This window comes from Macrobrachium nipponense, chromosome 3 (assembly GCF_015104395.2).
Source record: "Macrobrachium nipponense isolate FS-2020 chromosome 3, ASM1510439v2, whole genome shotgun sequence".
Classification (NCBI taxonomy): domain Eukaryota; kingdom Metazoa; phylum Arthropoda; class Malacostraca; order Decapoda; family Palaemonidae; genus Macrobrachium; species Macrobrachium nipponense.
In genome coordinates this window covers 73,009,840-73,030,837 of record NC_087202.1, presented here as the reverse complement: position 1 = coordinate 73,030,837, position 20,998 = coordinate 73,009,840, and the positions used below count along the sequence as shown (strand labels likewise).

Below are 20,998 nucleotides of genomic sequence, written 5' to 3'. Positions count from 1 at the left end.
AACTTATCTTTCCTTTTTATTGCCCATTTTTACTAAGTTGTCACATTTTTTGGCATCACATTAATTTTCTTATTTGGTTCCAACTACATTTCATTTAGCATTAACATATTTTAACTTTATGTCAGCCAAGTCAATCAAAGCAAAGCAGTTGATAAGACATGCCCATCCAAGTATTTCAACCTCCTGTAAGTTATATATATATATATATATATATATATATATATATATATATATATATATATATATATATATATTCTGCTCAAAGTCTAACATTGTTTCTACGTCCTAATCGCGTAATCTTAATTCTTAGTCACACAACTCTCTTTACCACGATCCCTCCAGATTCTGCACCTGCAGTTCAAGATGACTAATGCGCTTTAGCTGCACTCAGGCCCCAGTCAAACAGCCGGGTTGTCCCAAATGACAGTGTAGACCCTGAGACTGACAGCATGGGAGCTGCCATCTTGTAAACAGGCCTTGCTTCAGAGGTCAACTATAGCACATCTTAGGGTCTTCATGTCAAAACTTTGCCGAGCTCCCCATTTTATAAAGCACCAGCTCCTTTGTTCTGCTGTGACCCACGTCGCCTATGCTGACCCAAATAGAGGTCGCTTGGAAAATGTTGATGCCAGCTGAGGGCTGTGATTCATGCCCCAACAGAGGATGACTCGGCAACAGTGGACCAAAACACCCCACAAACTATAATTGGAATCCAATTTGCTTTGAGTGCTAGGAAGCCTGCAATGTATTAAAAAGAAAAAAAGACATCGCTGTAGTCATCAAATTGCTTCAAACGGTGGAGGTCTCAACAAAGCTAATTTGATACTAGAAGTCTCTACGTTCATTGTGAGCTCAGCAGCATTGAAATTGGAATTGTGCCTCGTGAGAGGCTACTTTATTGGACACCCTCCCATCCTGTGAAAGGCGTAGCATCACTCAGCTGCATCAGTAAAAGACAGGTAAGCAGGAATTGTACATAGATGGACACTGACCTCAGATGCTGAGAGTTTACTGCTCCTCTCTCTCTCTCTCTCTCTCTCTCTCTCTCTCTCTCTCTCTCTCTCCATTTATTAAGTGTGAATATTTTCTGAACTGTATATATGTTCGTTTGTATTGCACCTCTGGTATATAGTATATATAGTGTCAATTTCTACCACTATTCACCAGTTCTCTTGAAGATGTCTCAGAAAATTAAAGACGAAACGAGTCATGCTCTCTCTCTCTCTCTCTACTATATATATATATATATATATATATATATATATATATATATATATATATATATATATAACTGAGCCTAGTAGTAATCACGAAAATGTCACAGTACTTTGATTTATGTATGACTTGGAGACACGAAGTTAAAAAGCACGAGAATATGCGATGTTTTCTATGGTTTCTTCCACCATGTACGAGTATAGTATATATAGAAAGTACAGGAACTTTCATTATACTCCATTTATTGTAATCTCTGACGTGACAGCACAAGCAGTATTTTAGGCTGCCGACACAGACCAAAAAAAACTGTACGGAAGCCGTACGTTCATTATAAAAACTATATAGGTTTATAGCCCTATATATTATTTGTTTCTTTACGATTTTATCTGGACCACTGAAATTATGCAGATTTAAATACATTAAACTGACCAGCAGGATTAATGGGGATAATATTACATGTCAAAATTGTCATTCAATACCTGCACCGTATCTAGAATGTTTTAATTTTTTTTTATTGTTTTACAACATTTTCAATTTTAGGCAATACAGAACTAGTAGCAATCTTCCCACAAAGCCTTAAAAGCAATATGAAAAATACCCAACATCCTAGTCTTAATCGTAAGTGTCTGGTCCACATACTCATGTAAACACAACCACCGCATCGGAGACCTCCAACAACATAACGGCTATGTTTTCAAAACCATTCAAGTATGGAAGCCGAGTTTGTCTTTCGGCTTGTATTTTTATGGTACTATAAAATCGGCCATCAGCAGCCTTCATATGTGCCTTGGCTGTTCACTCTCCTCATGTATCCCGGACAATCAAGCAGAATGCAGCTTGCAAGCACTGGGAAAGCGAGTTTCCATATTCAGAGTGCTTGTGAATGGGCCAATAAACCACGAACTGCATTTTTTATCCAGTTTTCTCTTCTCTTCGCATGGAAAACACACACGTGCCAGGGTTCGCACGCACGTACTTACACATGCATCATTATATTCTCAGAGAAACGCCCTCCCCTATGAGATTAGTTCATCTTCATTTTCCCGGACAGTGAAAATTATGTTAGATCTTGATTTTGGATTTTTCATCGGCGTTTCCTCTAGACTAATAGATCTCACCAGATAAAAGAACAACAGCGGTCACATTTACAGTCATACTTTAATTATCTACGGGTCGTAGATGATTCTGCTGTGTAGTCAAACTTCCACATTTGGTTACATAAACACATCAACAGGAGCTCATCCACAGTGTCTCCAACACCCCTGTTCTCAGGGAGCTATCTTCCCCCCAGTGTATCTCTTGCATGGGATCTGCCCGACCATCAATAGGTGTTCTTCCTCTCCTTCCCTTCTAATGCTGAGAAATTATACACGCTTTCCACCAGTTGTCCATTCTTTCTACATGACTAAGCCATCTTGGATATATATATATATATATAATATATATATATATATATATATATATGTGTGTGTGTGTGTGTGTGTGTGTGTATTCATATGTGTGCATTAAAGTGTTGTGATTACATGGATACTACATGCGCACTTTAGCGGAGGAGTGAGTGAAAAAAGTTGTATATGGAGACATGGTTACTGCCTCGTGTTCTTTTACCGCTTTATTGATCCATGAGTTTACATCCAAATAACCAGTTGAAACTGGCGACCATTCCTTCAGGCATTTCTCTCTCTCTCTCTCTCTCTCTCTCTCTCTCTCTCTCTCTCTCTCTCTCTCTCTCTTTATGAGGGATTGAATAAGAAAGGAATTCCTCACAGTAGTTGGTCAATGGAAGCAATATTTGGACAATGTTGTCGATTTTCTTTAATATACATCTTCATCTTCTGTAATTACTGCTGGTGTAACAAATGATGGCGTATATATTCAACATTAAGCCGTCATTTGTTCATTTACTCAGCCTCAAACAAGTGACAGACCCCACACAACGCCGTTATGCAATCAAAAACCCTCGTAGCCCTGCCTTTCTACGACTTTACCAAAGAAAACTCGAAAGTTATCTGATTAAATTGAGGTCGCAGATAACAAAGTGGGATTTTATCTGTCTTGGTCCACATATGGAATCTAGCCACTTGTTAGCGGTGCAGAGCAACTACGAACCGTGCGATTTGCAGCCTCATGGTGCTGTTGGTACTAAAGGGTCTCTCTCTCTCTCTCTCTCTCCTCTCTCTCTCTCTCTCTCTCTCAAAGTTTATTATGATTTGCAGGTTATAATATGAATACATACAAGTATCATCAAAAGTCAGAGCAGTCAACTCAATGGAGAGAGAGAAAAACGAATTTGAATTCGTAGATTTAACCTTGATGTAACACGCAGTCTCCTGGTGTGTTGTGCAGACGATCTTTATCGAGAATACCCAAGAAAATAAATTATCCCAGATAAGCCAGAGTAGAAAACCAGCCAAAGAAAAACATTCCATGCTTGGACAAAGCTACCCTCCTGCATAAAGGTCAGCTGGGGATTCTGAAAGAGTTATTAACTGAAATTGCGCCGGTAATAGCCGCGTTCTCCGCAGATCGATAGCAACGAACCGCTTCCATAAAAACTGTAGCGTATGCGGGAAACCCATCACCCCATTTATAGACTAAACGGCAGTCAGGAATTTACGAAAAGCCAGTCCGCCTCACTTCTCTCATAACAGAATTTGTTTAGGTAGCTGTTATTTGCCCACTGTTGATGATTTTTAGAAATTGTGCATTTCATCCGGAACAGTAAACCGTAGCAATGAACCAAGATCATTTTCTTTTCGTGGCGTACCATTTTTCATGTAGTAAACATGAAACATTATAACATACATGCGTATAAACAAGACGGGAAAACCGAAGGAAACCTCGGACACTGGATAATGAATTAATTTTCTAGTACCTCGGGCACCTCATTAATCATATCGAAGTGCAAGTTATAAACCACGTGAAAATGCATGCAAAAGTCAGAGGGAGGATTACGAGAGGAGTGATCTACTGCAAAGCTCTATAAAGTAGGTTATCTAAAGAATTTCACTAAAGGGAAAAACGCGAAAGACTATGTCCAGATGCAGTGGAAACAACCAACAAACTTAGATAATGAGGACTCGAGGTTTAAGAGCATCCGATGAGCCTAGCTGAAGTAACTTCACGGCTCCTTAAAGGAAAAAGTTTGGTTTTCATTACAGTCAAGGTAATTAACACGCAAGTCCACCATTTTTTTTCTCTGCGTTTCTCTCAGCGCCTTTTATTTACAATTTTCTAACGTGTCCTTGCTTATTTCTCAACTTTCTCCTCTATTTTCCTGTCTTCAGAACGTGAATATTGTGCAACTAGGGTGACCAGACGTCCTCCTCCTTTTGAGCCCTTTGTCCTCCATCCTCCTCAACCTTAGGGAGGAGGTGCATTTGTCCTCCTTTCTTGGGATTAGAGAGACAGAAAAATAATAAACGACGGTAATATAATTATAATATAAATATTATTTAAATATATATATCTATATATATATATATATATATATATAAAATATATAGATAAATATATATATATATATATATATATATATATATATATATAAACGATAATAACGAAACTGAGGCTAAGGTCAGCAGACACGGTTGTAAAGTAGATATGAACTGTTCAAGTCCACAGTTGTCAGATCAGCGAGCTGTTTTTACTTTGGTGAAATATTAAATCCAGCTTTGCCAAGCTAAATTTCAACCGAAAAATGAGCTTGTTTTCGCTCGCTAGCCCTCAGAGGTTATGTTGGAAATACAAGAAATAAACCGTTAGGCAATCAAGTTGAGAACACAAGTGGATTTTATATGTAGTACAGCAATTTCAGTAAAATATACTATTTTTGTTTCATTAGCAGTAAAGTTATTGTCTATCTATGCATCTCTCTCTCTCTCTCTCTCTCTCTCTCTCTCTCTCTCTCTCTCTCTCCTATATATATATAATATATATATATATATATATATATATATATATATATTATATATATATTCAAGTAATCAAAGTCCACAATTATGTAAAATGGGTATTAAAAATACATAAAAAACGGGAGCTTTCGTCTACTTGATCAGTAGACCTCATCAGCCGTACTGATTTCCTTTTCAAAAATTATATACAAAAAAGTTGTATATATATATATATATATATATATATATATATATATATATACACGTAATGAGGTGTCCTCTTTTTTTGGAAATTTAGAAATGGCCACCCTACGTGCAACTGGATTTGGCAACTACAAAGTTAATAATCTCATTACAAAAATTCTTATTCAATATGTTAAACCTTTCTTGTCGGTAAGAATGGCAGCAACCTGTATAGATAACAACAATAGACATCGAAAACAATAGTGTACTTGACGTATACAATGAAGGAAAAGGTTCTGGTATCAAGAAACAATGAAATGGTAGCGCACACATAGTATTAGCTGTTTTTTTTTTTTTTTTTTTTTTTTATCAAACAGACAGACATTCGCTCTATGGATGCTTGCTATTCTGATGGACTTCTGGTTTGAGTGTTTCATGCGCTGAGTAATAATAGCAATAATTGTCCCTAGACTCATACGCCTAGAGACGATACTTATTGAACACGTGATAGGGCAGGATGTTTCATATTATACGCTTCGTTCATACACATTCTTTCCCCTTGATCTGTTTTTCACAAGCTAACCATTTTTCTTTAATACACGCAACTGTACGCCATTTTCTATATACCAGTTATCGCACACTTCCAGTGTACTCACATATCGATTGAACTTATAATATAATGGCAATAAGAAATCTAAAACGCAGTAAAATGAATCTCACTCTAGCCGTGATGGAAACATTTAATTATATAATGGTAGTTTGGTAGGGAGGCAAACTCCAAAGGTGCTATGACGTGAATGATGAGATATTTCAGAAATTGTTAGAACTAATATCAAAGGATATTATTTATCATTTTTTTTTCTTTTTTCTTTTTTGTGAGAAGCAAGAAACACTTCCCGTTAGACAAAACGATGAAGTACTATTGTAGTTTCTGAGAAACGATTGTCTCACACAATGGCTGAAAGTCAAACATTCCCCACGATCAGTTTTGGAGGACATGTGGTCAACTGCCTTTGTTTGAAAAAATAGATAAATAAATAGATAAATAAATAAAAAGTCAGAATTCATACCCTGAATTTTAGCCGTGTTAATATTACAAAACATATTGTTTTGAGGGAATATATTGATTTCATTGCTATCCTTTTAAAACTACTCCATGCGATACATTTCTAATAAGTATAATAGATATATATATATATATATATATATATATAATATATATATATATAATTTACCTCCTGCGCAAAACAATGGAATATCACACTGGTACCTTTTCTCCACTTATACTGACCTGAGTTCCCATAAGGAACTCATGGAATGGAGTGCAATAGATATATGATTTGCAACACTTCTATATTTATCAGTAATTTCTTGAGATTCTAATCCAGTAACTGAACAACAAAAATCAAGCCCTAGTATTGCTCATTAAGTACTTCATGCTATCTACTTATTTTCATGTTTTGTTACGTTTAAATCTCTCTCTCTCTCTCTCTCTCTCTCTCTCTCTCTCGCTTCTCTCTCTCTCTCTCCCTCTCTCTCTCTCCATCTCTCTTCTCTCTCTCTCTCTATATATATAATATTAATAATATATAATATAATATATATATATATATATACTATTACTTAATAGAAATGTTTCGCATGCAGTAGTGTTTAAAATCGATTGCAGAAAAATCAATATATCTCCGTTAAACAGTATGTTTCGTAATGTTAACACGGTCATAATTCAAGGTATGAATTCTGGCTTTTTTCATATTTACCTTAAAACAAAGGCTGTTGTTTCAAGAATTGGTCTTTAGGTATCATATTTTTATCCGAGGTTACAAATTAACGGAAATCATGGCACCCTTGGGAGTGGACTTCATTTTTAACGTCTGCTCCTCTTACCATTTTCTAAATATACACTGACCTTTCGGAGGGATGGATTAACGCTTGAATCGGCTCAAGCGACTATACGTCCCTTGTGTCTGATACCCAAAGAAAGGATTAGCAGGCTGGCATCTTCTCTGGGGCCTCCTAAACTGCCTGCTTAGTCTACGGAGACTTTTACCAACCCCAAGAGAAAGAGGAGAGACTCAGAGCTGTATTCACAAGGAAGTCTATCCGAATTCAGATCCGCTACTTGGTACTAGACAACACTGCTTGACGATGACTGGATATGCGTTAAATCTCTCAAGCTGATTGTTTTCGTAGACGCTGTAGAACTGGTAAAGCTTGTTGAGTTGAATACAGAATTTAGGCCAAAGGCCAAGCACTGGGGCTTATGAGGTCATTCAGCGCTGAAATGGAAACTGACAGTAAAAGGCTTGAAAGGTGTAACAGAAGGAAAACCTCGCAGTTGCACTATGAATCAAGTGTCATAGGAGAGGGTGGAAAGTAAGATGAAGAAAGAGAATATGAAAGGAGGTACAGTAAAAGGAACGAAAGTGGTTGTAGCTAGAGGACGGAAGTACGCTGCAAAGAACCGCGAGTAATGCTTAGTGCACTTCATGAGGTCACTGACGGCACTAACTCCCTATGGGTGGGAAAGCTTGTAAAGTAACTCTTGTATAAATTTTTAATTTCATCCATTTAACCATTAGTACCATAGATAAACCAAAACGGTTGTTTAATGCAGCAGCGGACAACGTAGACTACAGAACCTTCTCACTCTTAATACACCGTTATACACAGACTCGTATCTTTATTAACACACTAGACACGACCAGATACAGACATAATTGCTAACAACCAGGGAAAAGATACTGCGCTGGACAATACATATAACGTTTTATTCCGAAATGATAAATCATTTTGATCACTGATTTAATAAAGTCGAGTAACTTTCGGGAACAATAACTTCGTTGAAATTCTGAGGACAATCGAATCTCCTTTACAGAATATAGTTTGAACTTATTTAGTTGGTGTTTTTTCTTTTTCCTTTGCCAGCTTAAAAATTAAAAGTCTTCCAAACATTTGGATAACCGTCTCTTGCAAAAAGCGTTATTTTTTTGGATCCCATATATAAACCGGATTTTATTTTCCCAATAGAGAGTTAGCACGAATTAAAGAATTTATATATATATATATATATATATATATATATATATATATATATATATATATATATATATATAACTGTGCTACTGTTGTGTACAGTCTGCCGTGACATCTGCACTACGGCGTGCGCGTACCGAGATAAACAGGCACGATAGTGTCTGGTTTTTGGGACATTTAGTAGACTGCAGGGTGTATGCGGCAGTATACGAGTATATCTGTTGATATATCTCATACTTTATATTTTATAGCCTTATAGTAATAGAAGAGAGAGTGATAATTATATATTAAGAGTCCTTTTCATCTAACAAGCGAAAAGTTATGAAAAAATCCATGATGTAATATGCGTGTATTGTACTATTGAATGATAGCCTCCACATAAACGAACTAGGAAAAGATTGAATAACAACCTCATTTTCAGAACATGCACGTTGTGTCATTCTCATCATTAATGATGAACGAGCACAATCATGACACATACTTCAAATGATATCCTCAATTAATATAAGTCTTTCATGTGAGCAATTGTAGTTCTTTCGATAATTAACAGTAAACAGTTCGCATTTCATTTCCCAACCCATGGCTACTAGACTCGACGTAGTTCTGTACAAGAGCGATTTATTGAAAGAACTACCGGATTGCTCCCAGCACCCTTACATAATTCCAACATACTGTACTCAGACCAACAACACAAATATGAGCCTAAACTGGAGGCATTCTTGGTTCTTGATTGCATACATCCGTTGCCTGTCAATATCGGCTTCCATCCGTGTAATAATTCAGCCTATTCTGCTGTTCTTAAAGGAGGCTCGTTCATCTTCATATAATATATATATATATATATATAATATATATATATATATATATATATATATATATATATCCAGAAAATACAAATTCATTGCGTAAAAAGCCATTACTTTCACAGAGAACCTCACTAAAACAGAAGTTTCACAAGTGATTCTCTATTATCAAGCTTTCGGAGGCCAGACTAACCTTTCTTTCGAGGGACCAAATAACACACGCGCACACACACACATTATATATATATATATATATATAATATATATATATATATATATATATATATATATATGTATATGTGTGTGTGTGTGTGTGTGTGTGTTGCTTAGTCAAGAGTCAAGTAAACAAGCTGACGTTAGGTATGAGGCTAGTGATTAGATAGCATCCTGAGAGACCACTGATACGTAGATGACGACATTCACCTTAACAGAAACATACGAATATGCACACACACACACACACACGCACGGTCACTGCCCACATCATGATATGGCATGTGGCGAAGGTTGATAGAAAGACGTAATCGTACATCATTCTATATACGCTTGTGCGTTATGAATTTGAGCATAAATTCATTGAATAATAATGATATGGAACTAAGTCAATACGAATCACTACAATGAAAGGCGATTTTCAGTGACATGCCATTTTGCTAAGTTCTTACAGCAAGCTTGTTGCATAATGGTCAGGTTGCCAAATATGTTGGCCTCTCTCTCTCTTCTCTGTGTACGTTGCCAAATGTCTAAGATCAGGGTAAATGGATCTCGATTCTCGACGATCACGTGACCTTTATAGTAATAAGAGTAATTATAAAAATGATATTAAACTTTATTGGCGTCGCTGAGTCTCCGTCTCTCTTTCTCCCCTGTTGCTTTTATTGTTTTGTGTTTAGGTGTGCGAGGGTTGTGTACGGTCTTCCCTACACAGTGTTAAATGACCCCTGTCCAATTCTCTCGGAGCCCATAAAACAGGCTTATGAGTAAACATATTCACGTCCCACATGGCCGCAATGGAGTTCCAAAACAGGTAAGCTAGACCAAGGTATACCTTGAGCTAGACCATCACCTCGGCAAGACTGTAAATATCTTAAGGGAATACATTACTCATCCTCGTAAAGCGCTTTACATTATCTAATATGTCTTTGGTATATAAAGCTGACAGTAACTAGATAAGATTTCAACTGCATCCGTTCTGTTGGTATGAAATTTCCACTACGCAGTTCGACACCGGTTCTACATAATGCAGTTTCACATAATTGTGAGTATTGTAACATATGAACTAGCTTATTAAAGACGTTGTAAAGTTATAGATTCTGTTATTTATATTTCAGGAGATGAAACCTATTTAGATGGAACAAATGCACAGGGGTCATTGACATGAAATCAGGCTTCTGAAGATTATTGGTTTCAGCCTCCCACCGCATACCACACACTGCAGCACTAAGTGATCATGATACTGAGCCGGTGATTTTTTATCGCCTTGGGGGAGACTTGAACCCGCTACTTCCGAGTGGCATTCCACGACACTCACCACTATACCAGCGGGCAAGCTTAAAAAGTTGTAAAATACAGTAAAATTCTGACAGGTTTTGAGGACCAGAGAACTCTGACTACCCCAGTTACTGAGATCTAGAGAAACAAGCGCCAAAATAATGTTAAACCAATGCAACTCGGAGAGTTCTAAAATAGTTTCAAGATTTCGTTTCGTTGAAGGTTCAACAGAAAAGAAGAACGTTAGACTAATTTGTTACTGCATTGTACAATATAGTTGTGACAATTGTAGTCAGAAAAAGGGAAATATTCTTGTTTTAAATCCTACAATCTCTTTTGGGTTTTTGTGTTGATAATTTTACTTATTTACTTTTTGTATATATATATATATATATATATATATATATAATATATATATATATATATATATATATATATATATAGAGAGAGAGAGAGAGAGAGAGAGAGAGAGAGAGAGAGAGAGAGAGAGAGAGAGAGAGAGAGAGAGCATTAGGTGTTAGGCTTAACAAATCCATGACTGACTATAGGTTACGTCTATTTTGATATTCATACGATCGGCCGAGTATTCGTTTACAGCTAGCATATAAACTTAATCTGGGGCTTGCGCGAATGTGCTGAATTTAAATTCTGTCTCTTTCTCTTACAACATATACGAATCCCTCTATCACAATTTGTGTGAATTGTTTGGATAACAGTGCTGCTATTTAATCAGCAAATATTTTTTTTTTATCTTTCCTATCTTTGGGGGTCGTTATCTTTATGATATCTACAGTCTTTTGTTTATGTGTGTACGGCAATTCCCAACGGGCTTGTATACCATAGAGGGTATATCGACGCTCTATAGCTTGTACTAAACACGCCGCAAAGGCGGATACACACCAGTTGAAAACTCCTGGGGGTTGGGGGTTCGGGGTCACCCTCTAGGAAAGATCCAATGTTATTTTTTATCATTTAATCCAAAATGCTTAGATATCTTTTGCCATTCATGAATTTTAAATATTTTTCAGTAAGTAGGCCTAACCATCATTTTACGGAATCATAGTAAGCCCTTGAATGTTTTTTTTCCGCAAATGAATATGCAGCTCCTGATGCCACTGGAGAGAAAATTTTTTTAATTACCGAAAGAGAAAGGAGCAAGCTGGTATTTGAAATGTTATGTCGACTAAATTCCCGGCCTGGAAATGCTGTGTATAGTACGAATTCCACAACAATTGTCGAAATGCTAGTTCCCTGACACGGTTTTGCTCTACTTGGGGTTTGTATCGAATAATATTGCGTGGCTCTTGTCTCAGTTAATATGAACACTGTGAAGCATTGGTTGCTTTAGGTATAGTTTTACAGTAAGCAAGATACACACACACACACACAAAAACCCATGATTATATTTTTATACAAAACTTAAACATTAATACCTTTAAACAGTATCTTGGTTGTATTTCAATAGTCATCAACAATACAGTGTGAACTGCTCCATTTGTAAGCATGACTGTCGAATTTCAAGTATGTGAGATTACCAAGAGCTCCTTTTGTTAAAGAAGTGTACTTAATCATACAAGTTCTGTATTTCATGTTATAAACATAAATATCGGAGAAATAAAAATATTTACTCCATTTCCTTCCATTACCAACGGTTCCCCTTTTGGCCCCGATTATAATTCCTTGAGCTGTAGTTGGTGAAACCATTAAACAGAAAGAGTCCAATAGCACTTGGTTTTACCTTTTTCGAACAAAGAAAAACATAACGCAAGAAAATGGTTGTCATTGTCGTGGTGTTTAACGGGTGTAGTTAGTTTTCCACTGTTTTTGTTTTCTGGTCATCTATTGACATCTTCTCAAAAGGAAACTGGCCTATTCTTAGAAACGAACATCAAATACCTGAGCCTGAAAGCTACAGAATAGTAGCTCCAGGTGGAAAACATGTCAAGAGTAGGATTTTGGGGACCAGGTGTTCCACTGTGATTCAGTCGGTTATAACAAGAATCGGATTTTCTATCAACATGGCGTCTCATTTTGGTGCTGTTGCCAATATTTCCAACAGTACCACGTGCGTTTAAATCCACGGATAAGCCGCTTAAAACTGTCTCCAGGGGCCACTTTCAGTGGTCACGGTATGTGCCTAGAGGCATTTCTCCTTTCTACAGAGATCTTGATTTCTTAATATCGTAGGTATAGAATAATTTGGTGAGCAAGGAATTTGGAAATATGAAATAAAGCATAACAGAGTAAGTTGAGACGAGTGAGAAAATAAACAATCGTGTACAGACACATCTCTCTCTCTCTCACAAAATTTATAGATAGGAAACGACTGAATATTGCTTGAATACGATATGGCAGTCTTGGTCTGACTGAAGTGTGGAGTGACTTTGACACCGACTTACAAATCATTCCTGGTTATCTCACAGCCATGGATAGACATCAGCTTCACAGCCGAGAAAAGGCAAACGTATACAAAATAAATGGGTATTTTTCTAGATGAAAAGGCGAATGGAGGGCCTATGTCATCCTATAAAAAAAGCTGTCGTTCGGATAGCTGTAAGATTTTTAAGAGAGAGAGAGAGAGAGAGAGAGAGAGAGAGAGAGAGAGAGAGAGAGAGAGAGAGAGAGGTGAAGAGTAGGGCCTCCTCGAATCGGAGGGAGATTCAAGTACCTGGAAATGAAATGTCCCTATAATCTTATAATTACAACCGTAGGGATTGGCTCAGAGACGTTCAAAGGTCTGTCACACCAACGCCATCTTGAATTGACACACACACGTGTCTGTTGTTGCTTTTGTAAAATTGGCAAAGGTCAGAGATCTTTAAACGCCACGCCAGTGAGGTCTCGTCGCGGTGGCAAAAGACTATAGTAATCTACCTTGGGAACTAGACCTACATCATCACAAGCCCGCTGAATCTCCGTACGTACTGCTTTTTTGTTTATATCTTATTTTGTTTTACTGATCTGTTTTTTGTCGCTCTGAGAAATACATGTCCTTTTCTCTTGTTTGGGGTTTTATATGCGAGTTTTTTCATTTAGGCTGGTTGCTTTTAAAATAGTTATATTGCATTGCTATTCGGGATGTTAGTAGCATTGGTGAACAGATTCAATCTGTTGTAAATTATAGCCTTGAGAAAGGTAAACTCCAAAAGATATGACTCCGGTTTTCTACCCAAAGATAGGTTTCTTAAAATCATTGGCCGTGCTTAAAATGTATAAGTTAGACGGCCGATTTTATGAGAAACGTTAATAAAATTAATGGCGCGATGAAGATTGAGATAACGAAAAACGTAACTATGCAGAATAATGACTAAGAGACTGTAGTGTCTCCCGCTGTTGAATTCCGCTCTCGTGGGAAGTTGTTTTGACTCCTTGATCTAAGTTTTGAAATCGATATCTTGCCCAGTCACGTCACTTTTGCTTTAAATCTTGCTACGTATGAGTAAGACCAACTAAATCCCAGCTTCAACGTAGATATGATGCTAAGTTACCTTTTAGGTTAATGCACATTATTCACGAAATAATGGTCACTTTAACGTTGGACTTGTTGTTCAGATCTTTAGTCACGCTAAGCAGTATGCTTCATTTTTACGTGAGATTTCTCACATGACATATGTAGTACACAGGTTGAATATCTTTCAAACACTTGGGTACCACCTCTGCATCACTAGCTTGTATATAATGATGTATGTAAATTAAAAATGAATAATTCAAAGTTTTTGCCGCTGCTTCGGCATTACGGAGTTGCTGTAGTCCGTGTTTTACATAAGCGGATCAGTGGTCCGTTTTCTCCACTTGGTTCAACCACGGTCTAGGTATAGTTTACCTACTACCGTGGGTTCAACAACCTTTGGATTAACGGGTCATAAATCTGCTCGACGCAGAGGAAGTCATGGTTCCTCTCCGAAAAAATGCAGTTGGCTCTTCACTTATATATTGATATTAATGAAAAATCTGCGGCCGCAGTTCTATTATCAACTGAAGGCACGCAGGTTATGGAATTGATCACTAATGTTTATTAAGTAACATTTTCGCAGTTATTTTGTTTTCATTTGTCTGCGTGTTTCTTGAGAATAAGACACAAAAGCCTCTGAATGGGTTGTAATTTACTTGGCGAGGGGTCCTTATTATACGGAAACTCTCTCTCTGTTAGTGAAACTTGCTCTTTGTAAGGAAAGCTTGACCAATGTATTATACATTTAGTAATCTTTTTCGTTTGTAAGTTTATAGTTTAGAAAGATTGAGCTAAGTATTTTCCATCTGGTGGGTCCTGGGTCCTAATTCTTCAGTTATTTTGCAACGCCAGATAACCCCATATCACTTGGACAATGTTACCAATTAATTCCTGGTATCAGTTACCGTGTTCTTGAATATCACTGACCGCAACGGTTTGGTTAGTCATTTGTTTCTTTAGTTATTAGGCTATGAGCGAAACGGGAGTAGAACTACATTAAGGTGAAATAAAGGCAGGAAATGGAGAGTGTGGACCTGTCTTTTGCTTTTTAGTGTTTGCTTGTCGTGCGACATCGCTCCTATTGTAAGGGCTTGCAGGAAGATAAAGAATATTCATCGTTCCGCGGCTTTATTAAGGTCGCTATCGTTATGAAAAGAATTTAGTCGCATATTGAAGCTTATACGGGTACATTCCGAATTAACGTTCTTGGTATTGCAGGGCAAAATGCTCCCAAATGAAATACTGTCATGAATGTGACGTAATGCTTAATCATACAGGTCAGAGTTTGTGTTGCTTATTGCTTCTCGCTAAGACCCCCATTACTAATGCATGGTATAGAAACGGTGAGGTCTGTACCTTTTGTCAATCTTTAATACATCTGAGATAACCAGTGCTTGTTCCCGTATTTCGAAATATTATCCGCAACGGTTCGGAGAGCAAAATTTAGAGCCGTGCTTGACGGCCTAGCTCTCTCATCATACGATGTTGCTTTTGAAGGATCTCGCATTCGATCGTCTTTGCTCTATTATACTTCGGTGTGATTTAAATTCAATTACACATTTTCCTGTATCAGATGACAGTGCATTAATTACATGTGGATTATACGAAACCATGCTTTTTATAGGAATGGCTCTTAGTGGATGAAAAACTGGCGGTGACGAAAGGCACCTCCTTGTCAACGGTAGTAACTGTGACGTCTCCTTCCCACGGACTGTTCGGTTTCACTTTAGTCACTCATTTTCTAATTTTGTTTTGTTGGTGGTGGACTATCTCTATTTTTTTTTTTTTACTCGTTTCCAGCATTCTTTCAATTTCAATCGTTTTATCAATCTAGAGGATAAACACGAAAATTTTTTTATACTTTCTTATTTACGAGGTAAAAGATATTTTTTTCTTTGCTTCTAAAAGAAGGTTTGATAAGTTCACTATGTTGCACCTCAGATTTGTATACTGCATTTGACGTCTGCTCACTACACCTGCTAACTTCGCTGAGTTTGTTCCATGGTATAATAGACTAACGTCTGCTCACTACACCTGCTAACTTCGCTGAGTTTGTTCCATGGTATAATAGACTAAGGTCTAGAGAATGTTCTCCAAACCTTAGTATAGACCAGGGCGTAGCACGGATTCATTCGCTCAGTGTAAATGTCAACAACACTTACAGAGTAACAAACCGTTTGAATGTGACACTTATTCTTTAAATAGGGAAAATGTATTCCGGTCCTCTAGCTTACTCGTGCAAGCCTTCGAAATTGCAGTTTTAAATGGCAAACCCTGAAAGAGAAGAAAAATGACACATTAAGAGATTCAATGTTAATTGTATTTCGATGTGCTGGAGCCCATCCTCCTCCAGAGTTGAAAACCTACCAACCCCTTTTTAAGTAGACACCTTTAGCGGACAATTTGTTTTTAAGTAAGTTGTATGGTATGTTACCACTTGGAACCAAACTCCCTACCAACTTGGTCAGAACCTAACTCATATTAGTTATCGTAAGGTCTAGAGAATGTTCTCCAAACCTTAGTATAGACCAGGGCGTAGCACGGATTCATTCGCTCAGTGTAAATGTCAACAACACTTACAGAGTAAACTGTTTTGATGTGACACTTATTCTTTAAATAGGGAAATGTATTCCGGTCTCTAGCTACTCGTGCAAGCCTCGAAATTCAGTTTTAAATGCAAACCCTGAAAGAGAGAAAATGACATTAAGAGATTCTAATGTATTTAGATGTGCTGGAGCCCATCCTCTCAGAGTTGAAACCTCCAACCCCTTTTAAGTAGACTTTAGCGGACATTTTTAAGTAAGTTGTCTGGTATGTACACTTGACACTCCTACCAACTTGGTCAGAACCTAACTCATATTAGTTATCGTAAATTTGCACTAACTTCCAGCAAAGCAACATTGTTATTAGAACCTTCGTCATGAAGTACAGGAGCACGTTATTTCAGAAGGAAAAAAAACTTAAAGAAAACAAACCATTGTGATTAATTACTAAAAAATTGCCGGAATGTTTCTAATAGAGGAGCCTGGTATCTAAGCATACATGTCTGCTTGTTTGTATGGTGCTTTTACGTTGCATGGAACCAGCGGTTATTCAGCAACGGGACCAAAGGCTTTACGTGACTTCCGAACCACTTCGAGAGTGAACATCTATCACCAGAAATACACATCTCTCACTCCTCAATGGAATGGCAGAGAATCGAACCCGCGACCACCGAGGTGGGACGCTTATACCATACCAACCACACCGCTGAGGAGCTAACCATGTCGTACATATACATAATCAATGGGAAGTTGCTCATTCAAATATGTCATTATTAGTTGTCATTATTGATGATTCTCAACGCCATACTTTTTCATTACTAAGTTCAGTTTCTGAAATGAATATATTGTAATTATATACCATTCTTTTCAGTCAGCGCGTCTTCACTAATGACCAGCTTATTTTGCTAGCTTTGTCGCTTTAATGTTCTGATTATGAACAACAATTTAAATCTTTAATATTCTGACTATGAACAATGATGTTAACAGGAAATCTCAATACTATTTGTTTATGTAGCAAAACAATGTATCAACATAGGTTCTTTTGTGTTCCAGGTGGTGAACCCCTCGTTCAGAATTGCCTTCGTCCAGCCCGGCACCAGCCTATCTTACCTCTGGCTCTTATAACGTATGCAGAATGGAGATACCTTGTTCCGAACTCGTAACGTCCAGATGCAAGACCAACGAGAGACAAGGCCTGTTCGATGTTTTGTGACGTAAGCAAGGGTGGTCCGAGCCAAAGACTATATGTCCGAGCTGTTTCGATGTTTTGTGACGTAAGCAAGGGTGGTCCGAGCCAAAGACTATATGTCCGAGCTGTTCGCATTGACTACGGTGCCAGACGAAAGAAATATAAACAAACCCTCGCCAAAATCTATCATTTTTGGTCTGCCAGTTATTAGTTTGCTTATTTTCTCGTCTACACTAATTAGTGTACGCCAAATAATACTTACTCAAAACACAAGTTATAAGATTAATACAAAATGCTGAACCACAACAATTTATTTAGTTACACTTACATCACAAAAAAAGTTCTTTCTACTATATGTGAATGAAATAAATCTCTCTTACATAAAGTCATTATTTGGTATTTAAATTTTCTAACTTTCTCTTTGGCTACAATAGTTACTTTCTTGAACAAAAATTATTCAATGAAACGTTAGTAGGAACCCATATTGTTTTTTTTTTTTTTGGTACTATAACCTTCATTACTTATTGAGCAGCTTATCTATTATTTACATTTTGACATTTAAACGTTTAAATTCATGATTGTCGACCAAATGTAAAATTTTGACATTTCCATCCTGAATAAAAAGGGAGTGATTTTTTTTACAATAGTTAGTAAAGCTTGAACGATATATTCATTGATTATTTGTAAAACTAAATGAACATTTTGTTTCTCAAAGGTGTAGGGAGATAATGCTTTTAATGATAGTTTATATGAATGTTCATTGAGTAAACATCTATATCATGAAGTTTTTCAAAGGACTGAATGTGCACAATGAATTTCCTTTTCCAAATTGACATCAAAGGAGAACTGATGTATAACTTTATTGTTTTATTCATAACTTTCTGGCCAAGCCAATTATTCCTGATATATTTTAACAATTTTTACTGAAACATACATGGAAAAGGGCATTTGTTACTCTGAAACGGGTGAGGATACACTACAGACTGGTGTGGAATGCTAGGAAAATACGACATTGCTTTCCCAACGATAGCATTATGATGTTACAATGCAAAACAGTGTAAAACTGATTTTTTCTAAGCCTATAATTACTATCTTCAGTGTGCAGTGCAGAACATCAGCTTTTATGCTTTAATTGGGAATTTGTGCAACTTACTTGAATTTACACTTACCTGTTCAACATAAAGTAAAATGCACCTGTTGCAGCTTCACTATAGCCAAAGGTTGAACCAACAATATTTTTGCCTTTATAATGAAAATATGGTATTAAGTACGTGAGTTTCATCCACCATCAGTATCACTATTTGTCATTGGGTAGTAATGATTTACATTTACTTTTAGTGTTCAAAAGAAAATTTGAGTCCTTTTGTTATGATGCTGGGCAGACCTGTTTGAAAAAACTCGCTCCTGATGGTACAGTAACTTTGAGGGGAACAACTATAGGTATAACAAAAACACAATATTACCAGCTCTGATGAATAATCAAATTTATTCAGTCATTAACTGCAGCTAAAATTGCCAAAAGTGAAATAACTAGTTTTATAACTGCAATGCAATATATATTGCAGTGTTAGAAATACATTTATCAGTATCAGCTCTCTGGAGTTACTGAATATCTGCTTAATGATATTTGTATCATGAACCTCTGTTTGAATCTTGAGATCTCTTAAGTGACTACTTCAGTGACATGAAAAATGTGTGCGCTGTACAGTTAGGCTCAACTGTAGGTAGGGCATTGTGGCATAAGTATGGTATTTCCTTAATCTGTACTGAAGTTTTACCTGTGGAAGAAGAAAGGTGGTCTTTTAATGTTTTTACGTGTATATATGAGCACTGAAACCTAGTAATGTAATGAGATTAGGTTTGGTTAGGTTAGTGAAATTTCTACTGTAGGCTCCTATTTTGAACCTGTAACCCTTAGAATACTATGCCAGTCTACTTTTTTTCACCTTAACCCATCTAAGCCCAATAGGTTTGTACCATGCCTTTGACTGTTGTCAATGGAAACTTGCCTATTTCCCCACCACTATACTGTACTTAAGTTGTGATGAACCTATAACTTATGTCTGTGCTAATGTAACTCTTGAGTAACTTGTCTGAAGGTTCTGTCACAAAGTTAGGTATTATGTTTGCAACCTTCTTACCTGACACAGGCCCTTGCCACAATCATTGCAATAATGCTCGTTACCACATATAGGCTACAGCATGCTTTAAATTTCTTCTGGGGTTTCTATGCACTTCCAGTACTTAAGTTTACCCTTCCTAGGTTAACTTGTTTGATGTGTTTGCCCTTTCTTTGCTTGTTGGTAAATTTCTATATGCTGCTTGCCTTGCCTGACTACTGCTACCATTATTAGTCTTGCCTTTTATGACATTTAGATTTTTTTTTCCAAAGCTTTATATAGGTAAGTCCTGAACAGGGAGTTCACAGGCTACACTGGGAATTTTGACTTAGGCTAGACTTGAATTCCTACTAAAATTCAATGTAGGCTAAACCAGTCTTTCTTTATATTGCACCTGACCTTGTTGCTCACAACTTCTACCTAGAATGCAGACTGTATTTTATTGCAGTCGAAAGTCATCCAGAGAGAAAAGTCAAATAGGTAGGTAGTACCTGTTGCTGTGAACTTCTTGCCAGTTTATCTGCTTACCACAGTAAGTTCGTCCAAAAAAGTACACAAGACGTATCCATGGCTCGCTACCTCATGATGCCACATAAGTTTTATGTTCCAGTTCATAAATAAAACAATGGAACCACGAAAACACATCGTGTCCAACTTCCAAGTGATATAAGGGAAGGAAGATCGAGAGTCGGGAGTGCGTCGTGCGACTGAGTCGTCTAGTCAATTGCCTCACAGAGTCGGACCACCGTCCACATCGAAGTTCAAACACGCCTTCTATATCGGTGGTCTTGCCAGAAGGCGGCAAAAAAGTAAAAACGTAATTCCTTCTTAAGCTGAGATCTGCAGTGATACTTTGCCTTGTAACATAGGTCATATACCAACCTTATATCGTCACAAAATCCCGAAACAGTTGTTTTATTGCCCTTAAAAAAAAAATGTGGAATGATCGCCTAGGAACCAGAAACGAAACGAAAAACATTGAGAAATATTCTGAAAATGAAATATGATATAGCTTGAGTTGCTGTAAAAACACGTTTGATTTTAACTTTTTCCTACAAGTAAAGCAGTGTGTGT

The 20,998-nt window shown here is 37.0% G+C and overlaps 1 long non-coding RNA gene across 1 annotated transcript; it reads left to right on the top strand.

Moving 5' to 3' along the window:
* Window positions 1–380: 380 nt before the first annotated feature.
* Window positions 381–20,831, top strand: LOC135221807 (uncharacterized). Its single transcript, XR_010316090.1, has 2 exons — window positions 381–959; window positions 17,669–20,831. It is a non-coding gene; the product is annotated as an uncharacterized LOC135221807 (long non-coding RNA).
* Window positions 20,832–20,998: the final 167 nt, after the last annotated feature.